Raw genomic sequence first — 10,059 nt, forward strand, 5'->3', positions numbered from 1 at the left:
AGAAGGCTATTATAAATCTATAGTAATCAAGACAGTATATCATTTTTCAGGGATAGAAAAATAGACCAATGGAGTAGAATGAATAATCTAGAAACATATCCACAGTTAAGGTTAATATTTGGTGTAGGTTGCACTCTAGAAGAGAATTGTCAGTCCTTAAAATGAATAGTACTGAGACAATGGGTGCATGTGTGTATGCTCAGTAGCTCAGTCGTGTCTGACTCTCTGCGATACCATGGACTGTAGCTCGCCAGGCTCCTCTGTCCATGGAATTTTCCAGGCAAGAATACTGAAGTGGGTTGCCATTTTCTCCTTCAAGGGATCTTCCCAACCCAGAGATCGAACCCCTCATCTCTTGCTTCTCCTGCCTTGGCAAGCAGATTCTTTACCACTAGCGCCACCTAGGAAGCCCAGACAATGTGTTCAGTTCATTCTCTAAGTCGTGTCCGACTCTTTGCGACCCCATGGACTGCAACACGCCAGGCTTCCCTGTCCATCACCAACTCCTGGAGCTTGCTCAAACTCATGTCCATCGAGTCAGTGATGCCATCCAACCATCTCATCCTCTGTCGTCCCCTTCTCCTGCCTTCAATCTTTCCCAGCATCAGGGTCTTTTCCAATGAGTCAGTTCTTTGCATCAAATGGCCAGAGTAATAGAGCTTCAGCATCAGTCCTTCCAATGAATACTCAAGGACTGATTTCCTTTAGGATGGACTGGTTTGATCTCCTTGCAGTCCAAGGGACTCTCAAGAGTCTTCTCCAACACCACAGTTCGAAAGCATCAATTCTTTGGCACTCAGCTTCTTTATGGTCCAACTCTCACATCCATACATGACTACTGGAAAAATCATAGCTTTGACTAGATGGACTTTGTTGGCAAAGTAATGTCTCTGCTTTTTAATATGCTGTCTAGGTTGGTCATAGCTTTTCTTCCAAGGAGCAAGTGTCTTTTAATTTCATGGCTGCAGTCACCATCTGCAGTGATTTTGGAGCCCAAGAAAATAAAGTCTCTCACTGTTTCCATTGTTTCCCCATCTATTTGTCATGAAGTGATGGGACCGGATGCCATGATCTTCGTTTTTTGAATGTTGAGTTTTAAGCCAGCTTTTTCACTCTCCTCTTTCACTTTCATCAAGAGGCTCTTTAGTTCCTCTTCACTTTCTGCCATATCTGAGGTTATTGATATTTCTCCTGGCAATCTTGATTCCAGCTTGTGTTTCATCCAGTCCCAGCATTTTGCATGATGTACTCTGCATATAAGTTAAATAAGCAGGGTAACAATATACAGCCTTGACGTACTCCTTTCCCAATTTGGAACCAGTCCATTGTTCCATGTCTGGTTCTAACTGTTGCTTCTTGACCTGCATACAGATTTCTCAGGAGGCAGGTAAGGTGGTCTGGTATTCCCATTTCTTGAAGAATTTTCCACAGTTTGTTGTGATCCACATAGTCAAAGGCTTTGGTGTAGTCAGTGAAGCAGAAGTAGATGTTTTTCTGGAATTCTCTTGCTTTTTCTGTGATCCAATGGATGTTGGCAATTTGATCTCTGGTTCCTCTGCCTTTTCTAAATCCAGCTTGAACATCTGGAAATTCATGGTTCACATACTGTTGAAGCCTGGCTTGGAGAATTTGAGCATTACTTTGCTAGTGTGTGAGATGAGTGCAATTGTGCAGTAGTTTGAACATTCTTTGGCATTGTCTTTGGGATTGGAATGAAAACTGACCTTTTCTAGTTCTGTGGCCACTGCTGACTTTTCCAAATTTGCTGGCATATTGAGTGCAGCACTTTCACAGCATCATCTTTTAGGATTTGAAATAGCTCAGCTGGAATTCCATCACCTCCACTAGCTTTGTTTGTAGTGATGCTTCTTAAGGCCCACTTGACTTCACACTCTAGGATGTCTGGCTCTAGGTGACAACGTGTAACTGATTAAATTAAACCTCTGTCTCATGCTATATCCCCACATCTATTTCACATATACTAAAAGCCCAAACATGAAAAATAAAAAAGTTCCTAAAAGACAATATAAAGTATCTTCATGAGGTTGGGGAGTAGGGAAGAATTGCATAAACGAGATATGAAAGATACCTAACCATAGGAAAGGGGCATTATTGATAAATTAGATATTAACTTTAAGAACTGTTTATTAGAGAACTCTGTAAGAGTGAAAAGGTAAACCACCGGATGAGAGAAGATATTTGCAAACTTTTGCAACTGACAAAACTAGTATTTTGGTGTATTAAAAATTCATATAGGCAAGTCTTGAGGAAAAGGATGAGGGTGGTTCTGACAGACACATTTGGGGAAAACTGAGGCCAATGAACTCTTGCCTTATTTACTGCTTAAAAGTTTCAGAGGAGTCTTTTGGACAGAGACCTTTTGCCATCATGGGATGTCTCAGCCTAATAAAAGAGAGGCATGGTCAGACATAGTATTTTAGGTCATGTTCACTCAAAGCAGAGCTTGAGACAGGATTCCAGTGCATGCTGTTTATTGGAGGAATGCTCCTAGGAGAAAGGGAATGTGGGAAGGGTGATAGGGCAGGGGAAGGTGCTAGGCAAATATGTGTTCTTAGCTTCAGCCTGAATCCACTGGGAGTTCTATAGCATGAACTGCACCACAGAACTGTTTCCCCTTGAGAATTCCATACCTATATGGCATTTAGTCATTGACTGTGGGCTGTACCCCAAAGGTGGGAAGTGGGCATAGCTTCCTAAACAGATATGGCTCCTGCTCAGCTGGGGGAAATTTTCCAAAGAAGGGGACTTTGTAAACTATTAGCAGCCACCTCACAATATCTGGAGGGAGGGGTGAATTAGTTTGTAACAGGCATCACTGTGGAGCAACAAGAGTATCCTCTGCAGCGAGGACTTGGTTAGTACGTCTGAGTCAATCTCAGTTCCCTTGTGATGTGGATCTTATGTTGGAGCCCAGAAGCCTAATTGAGACTGGACATCACAGGGCACAGTGATCTAGAGTAGAGGATAGAGAGTGAGCTCTGTTTGCAGAAGGCAAAGAGGAGGTTGTGACAGGGACTCAGAAGAATTTCTGGAGAGGAGATTGAAACAGCCACTTGAAGAGGGCCAATATTCTCCTAGAGCACTGACTGAGCCAAAACCACAAAACCAGAAACACATCACAAGTTCATCAGCTGGCAACACTGACTTTTTACAACCAGCAGTGAACACAACATGAGAGAATATAAGGACATCTCTGTAAGATCAACCCATTTCCATCATCCAAGCTCTAACCTCGAGAAGACCCTAGGCATTGAAAATAAGTGCCATTGGGGTTTGTGAAGAATACCTATGTTAGGCTTTTAAGAAATAAACCACAGTTACACTACACACCTGAATTGTAGCATAAGTGAAATTTCAACACCCACTTTAAAACACCTTACTGCCACTAGATTTTTATAGTCAGACACATAAATGGAGTAAACAAAAGTTTGACCTTTGACAACAAGATCATTAACCCTTTGAGAGCAAGGTGGTTAAACCCACACAGTGAAGTGTTAGATAATTCTATTTTATCTCGTATTATTTCCCCTAATGAAGTTTGAAACTCACCCTGTTGTTTCAACCCACATGTATTACCAAGAGCCACTGGTAAAAGTCAAAAGACACCATGGAAGAAGAAAACTTGACTAGAAATTGCATTGGGATATCTGTTGCTGGGCTTCCCCAGGTGGCTCAGCGGTAAAGAATCCGCCTGTGATGTGGAAGATGCAGGAGACCACAATTTCAATCCCGGGTGAGGAAGATCCCCTGGAGGAGGCCATGGCAACCCACTCTAGTATTCTTGCCTGGAGGATCCCATGGACAGAGGAGCCTGGCAGGCTACAGTCCATAGGGTTGCACAGAGTCTGACGTGACTAAAGCTACTGAGCACACATCTGTTACTGATTTAGAGAAAAATCACTTTAGACTCATGTATCACACCACAATGCCAGATTTATATATATATATATAATTAATTCATAAGGAAAAACATTAAACTTTATGTGGTCTCTGGCACTCTCTATAAATTTTATAAGCTTTAATATGAAAGCCATCACAATTATAACTGACAGTTTCTGACTGCATAAAAATTTAAAGCTTTTAGTATATAAGAAACTAAAAAACACAGGGGAAATATTTTTTAACAAATATGGAAAACAGAGGTTTAATACCTTAGGAAAATTTTTAAAAATGATATCTTAATAATAAAGAAGAAAAAGACTAGCAATTCCAAATGAGGATCTATGCTAAATAAAGAAGTATATGGGAAATACTTATTGAGTATAGTATTATGGCTATACACAGTTCTAGGTACTAGTAATTGAAGAATACAAATAAAATAACTAATTTTATACTAGAAAAACTGATACTTTCATATACTGCTGATGGAAGTAAAATTATGCAATCCCAATTGAATTTGGCCATACCTATCAAGTGATAGTATTGTTATAAGTCAGGGATTTTACTTTGGGGAACCTATCTCCAGTGGAAAAACTAATCCAAAGAGGGGAAGAAAACATGTGCCTGAAGATGTTCATCACATTGTATTTTATAAAGAGAGAGAGAAAAAAATATATATGAAACCCCTTAAAGTATTTAGAATTTTTATTGAAGGTTTCTCAAATTTATTTTTCTACATAATATCTTTTTCATAGAATATTAAGTTGCTTGAGAACATGTTTTCTGAGAGAAGGGGGCCCATCATTTTGGTGATCTTCCTCTTGGGGGTTATAGAGTTAATGATGTGGTTCATTTGGCAATAAAGTTTCCGTTGGGTGAAAAGCTTGGAGCTCAAGCCCTGCTAAGCACTAGCCTTTCACCTAAAAGAGAGGGAGAGAGCTTCTAGAACATAAAGAGGATGAAGTCTCTTGATTATGTACTCTTCTAGATTTTCTGAGGTGTGAACATCTCATGTGGCCTTTAGGCTAGATAAAACATCTCCAACCTACCTACTGACCATAGGCCCTGAACTTCTCAGAAAAAATGAGAATGAATCTCTTGTTCTATAAAGATTAAGACTCATAGAAATGACAGGACCCCTTATCAACTAGAGGTTCAGAAGGAAGGGCAAAAGTATGTGATTGGGTCTCAGAATAAATAATCTCAGAGCAGTGGTGCTCACCAGTAGCTCTCCAAGGTCCTGAACAACTGCCTGTGTCTCGACAGCCTAATAAAACCTTCCTCTCACTAGTGTCTCTCACCTAAAGAATTCACTTCTGCTTGCCTTGGCAGTTGGCCTGTGACTCTCTGACATAATTTATGACCATAGCTAATGGAACTTCAGTCACTGTGTGTTTTCTCCATGTACTGGTAGCTTCATTTATTAGGTTCCTTCTAAAGGAAATCTATTTGAGATTGTGTCAGTAGGAGAGAATGGGCTTCCCTGGTGGCTCAGACCAGGTAAAGAATCTGCCTGCAATGTAGGAGACTGGAGTTTGATCCCTGGGTCAGGAAGATCCCCTGGAGAAGGGAATGGCAGCCCACTCCAGTATTCTTGCCTGGGAAATCCCATGGACAGAGGAACCTGGTGGGCTACAGTCCATGGGGTCACAAAGAGTTGGACACAACTGAGCAACTAACACTTTCACAGGAGAGAATATTTGCTTTATTAATTCTTGGTTGTACTGTCAGGAAGGAAGGGAACACAGGAGAGGTAATTTTCAGATATGCGTCCTCTTAGGTCAGTAAAGGCTAGTATCTGTTACTATATTTGGTTGTTGCTTGGATGCTGGAGAAAGGAACTACAAGAAGATTACATGGAAGAAACAAAAAGAGGAGACCATCAGAGAGGGGAGAGACATAAAGAGCTTCCATATGACTTACCTGTAATACTTTTCAATCCTTCAATTACTGGATTACAAACAGGGTGCCTTACATATCATTGGTAATGATAAACAAGTGAATATTAAACTAAGCACTTGAAGAACAAAGTTCTATCTTGGCATGCATGCCCACTCTCTCTTTCTTTTTTTTTTTTTTAATGTGTGTTTTTTTTTCATTTATTTTTATTGGTTGGAGGCTAATTACTTTACAATATTGTAGTGGTTTTCTCTTGCTTTCTTTTTAAAAACTCTTTGTATAGCATTGGGTAAAATCGTTGAAGTTCTCTGTATTAATGTAGGGTAACTGCTGCAACAGACTACCCCCAAATTCCAGTCACTTACAATAACAAAAACTTATTTCTCACTCAGACAACAATCCAATACATATGCCTGGTTGACTGACTTTCCTGGACAATTCTCTTGAGTCTCCAAGTGATGACTTGGACTTCTTCCATATTGTAGCTTTCTGTCCTCTAAGTCCTTGTAATAGTCTTCATTCATTTAGTCATTGAGGAAAAAGATTAGAAGCTTATATATTGGAGGGTTTTATGGGTCAGGCTGTGAAATGGTAGACATCACTTCTCCCCACATTCTATTGGACAGGAGTCACATGTTCATGACTAACTTCAAGGGATCTATATGCTAAAAAGGAACACAGCTTGTTAAATAACTGGCCAGTCTCTCCCATATTCTCTGGGTTCTAGTTTCCTCAACTGTAAAATGACACAAAAAATATCTGCCCTTTTTCATTGAATTATTATAGCAATCAAAGATAATCTGTGTGAAAATGGCTTGTCAACTGTAAACCAGCATATACAGGAAAGGGATCATTGCTTGGCTTACCTATCTTGGAATGTTAATATTTAGAGTGAAAGAAAGGTGTTCCCTCTTTGGTAGGACTCTTTATGGTTGATCTCAGAATATACCAAGCACATTTAATGGGATAATGTATTTTTTCACATGGAGTAAAAATAGAGATTGTAAATGGACCTTTTACATTTCATAATTTGAATGTCTTGATAGAAGTATGTATGTGTGCATGCTAAGTCACTTCAGTCGTGTCCAACTCTTTACAACCCCATGGACTGTAGCCCGCCAGGTTCCTCTGTCCATGGGATTCTCCAGGCAAGAATACTGGAGTGGGTTGCCATGCCCTCCCCCAGGGGATCTTCCCAACTCAGGGATTGAACCTGTGTCTCTTACGTCTCCTGCATTGGCAGGTGGGTTCTTTACAACTAGCACCACCTGGGAAGCCTCTGATAGAAGTATATTAGGATGAAGTTAAGTGAAAGTACTATTTGCATCCAAGCCTAATTTCTTGCCAGGCTCCTTAAGATGCTTATAACTTCCCAGACAATAAAACTACCACAGGATTGATTATGCATGATAAGTTCTATCATCTTGGACATTCTTCCCTGGACTGGTTATTGGAAGTCAGATATCTATTATGATTGTTGTATGTGACATCCAATTACCCACATATAAACAATGCACATACACACACAACTCCTTTTTCACTTTTCTGAGGCCCTCACCCTGAGCAACCAGAAGCTCCTCTTCCCTCTAACTTTCCAAACCAACAAGCAAAGAAAACAAAAACTAAAAAGACAAAAAACTCAAAGTGAAAAAGAAAAATCCTCAATCCAACTTCTCCTTCTCAGGTTTGCCATGAAGCAGAGGACCCGATAGAGTTGCTTTATGCTTACACACCCAACAACATGGCTATGATTTCTGAACCCTGATCACTCTTTAGTTTCGTTATCTTTTGACCTGAAGCTAGAAACAGCCATCTGGGAACGACTGTTATTTAAGCAAGCATAACTCAGCCAATTGTGACTGAAGCATTGGATCATGCTAAACTATGAGATTTCTCAATGAAAGGAAATAATAAGAAATCATAATAGCTAGGGACGTTCTTTGAGACTCAGCTTAGTTTCCTGAAAGGAGAAGACATTTGTTTGAAACTCCCAGGCCTTAAGGTAGTTCACCAGAGCATACTAAGCCTTAGGAATAATGTCTAATTTGTCTTAGAGCAGAGCAAACTCACAGCTTAAAAAATCAAAGCAAAGATGGCTCTGTTCTCAATATGTATAAAATATCTGAATGTGAACATGACCTAAAGGAAATAGGCTGCACATAATCATGCATTTTGGTGCAGTGTGGTATTAACTCAAAAATATTGAGCCTTGGGTTTTGTGGAAAGAAATAGAAGTTGGGATGTAAAATGAAGCAAACAGATGCTCTTGGAAATATGAACTGGTATAAAATGAAAGTAGTGTCTAATCAAATAAGGGCCTTCTACAGATAGACTGTCCCTCACATCTGGGTGTCTTGGCTCTTTGTCTCTTATCAGGAGAAAAAAATGGGTCAAGGAGTTATACCAAAGCATACCTCTTTCAGCTGGACTACCTTTGAAAGAATTAAAAAGTCTCCTCTTTTCTAGTGCCTCTCAATGTCTTGTTTAAAAACTAAACAAACAAAGAAACAAAAAAGCAAAACTCCTTCTACCAGCCATTTCCAAGATATATATCTACTTACATTCCATTCTGGTCTGTGTTGTACTTATCCTATGTGTCTCATGAAACTATGCAAATTGGTGCCAAACCCAAGCATGCTAAAACTGCTGGAGTCCTGACACAGATTGGACTCACCACTTACTCACTGACTGTTTGCATTAGTGAAGAGGAGATGGTTTTCTTTTCAAAAGGTTTTGAGTATTATATGTTATACTTGAAACAAAAGTTTTCCCCTTTTCAGGACAATACATATTCATCCTCCCAGATGTTGTGATGAGGAAGACATGGGGAAATGTAAAGACAGTGTGAGAGTGGAGGAGGAACTGGGATTTGGGAGTTCAGGAAACCTGGAATCTTATACTGTCTCTCCCTGAATGTAGGAACTTGCCAAGTGGCTCATCACTTTGAGCCGCCATTTTCCCATTTGCAAAATAATAGTAATAAGCAATTAAATGGCAGAGTGGTATAGTGGGCAAATGCACTCACTCCAGAGAGATTGCCAGGTTCAAATTTTTGGCTTTTCTCTTGTTACCTGTAACACTTCTGTGTCTAGGGATTTCTTGTTTGTTTGTTTCTGTTTTTGCATCTAGCTGAAGCTTGAACTATATTGCTCATTTCAAAATGTTCTATTTTACTTTTTGCAAAATTAATAAACTTATTTTTTGAGGGAAATTTTAGTTTCACAGAAAAACTGAGTGGAAAGTACTTTTGATGTTATACATTCTGTGAGTTTGGACAAATGTATAATGACACACATCTGCCACTGTAATATCACATAGAATAGCTTCACTGCCCTAAAAGTCCTCTGCATCCTGGCTATCCATTTCCTCTCTCTCCAGCAATGCCTGGCAACCACGGATCTTTTTACTGTGTACATGCTTTTTTCTTTCCCAGAATGACATAGAGGTGAAATCATATAGTATGTAGCCTTTTTTTTTATTAGTTGGAGGCTAATTACTTTAAAAAATATGGAACGCTTCACGAATTTGCGTGTCATCCTTGCGCAGGGGCCATGCTAATCTTCTCTGTATCGTTCCAATTTTAGTATATGTGCTGCTGAAGCGAGCACAGTATGTAGCCTTTTCAGATTGGCTTCTTTCACTTAGTAATATGCATTTAAGTTTCCTCCATGTCTTTTCATGGCTTGATAGCTCATTTTTTTTTAGCATTGAATAACAAACATTCCATTGTCTGGACATGCCTCTGTGCTCCATTGCTAAGTCATGTCTGACTCTTTGTGACCACATGGACTGTAGCCCTCCAGGCTCCTCTGTCCATGGGATTTTCTAGGCAAGAATACTGGAGTGGGTTGTCATTTCTTCCTCCAGGTGATCTTCCTGACCCAGGGATCAAACCCCCGGTTCTCCTGTGTCTCCTGCATTGGCAGGAGGGTTCTTTACCACTGAGTAGCATACTTTATTTATCCATTTACTTTCTAAAGAACATTTCAGCTGCTTCCAAAACATACATATTATGTCTTCTTGGAGAACTGACCCTTTAACATTATTTAATGCCCCTCTTTATCCCTGATGACTTTTCTTGCTCTGAAGTCTGTTCTGTTGGAAACTAATTTAGCTACTACAGTTTTGTTTTGATTCTTAGTGTTAGGTAGCATCGTATATCTTTCTCCATCCATTTACTTTTCTATATGTGTCATTATATTTAAAGTAGGTTACTTGTAGACATATAGTTATCTTGTTTTTTTTACTCACTCTGAGAGT

At 39.6% G+C, this 10,059-nt stretch overlaps 1 non-coding gene across 1 annotated transcript; it reads right to left on the reverse strand.

Moving 5' to 3' along the window:
- Positions 1-9,300: 9,300 nt before the first annotated feature.
- Positions 9,301-9,407, reverse strand: LOC139034111 (U6 spliceosomal RNA). Its single transcript, XR_011486562.1, has one exon. It is a non-coding gene; the product is annotated as a U6 spliceosomal RNA (small nuclear RNA).
- Positions 9,408-10,059: the final 652 nt, after the last annotated feature.

Source organism: Odocoileus virginianus, unplaced genomic scaffold (assembly GCF_023699985.2).
Source record: "Odocoileus virginianus isolate 20LAN1187 ecotype Illinois unplaced genomic scaffold, Ovbor_1.2 Unplaced_Contig_25, whole genome shotgun sequence".
Classification (NCBI taxonomy): Eukaryota; Metazoa; Chordata; class Mammalia; order Artiodactyla; family Cervidae; genus Odocoileus; species Odocoileus virginianus.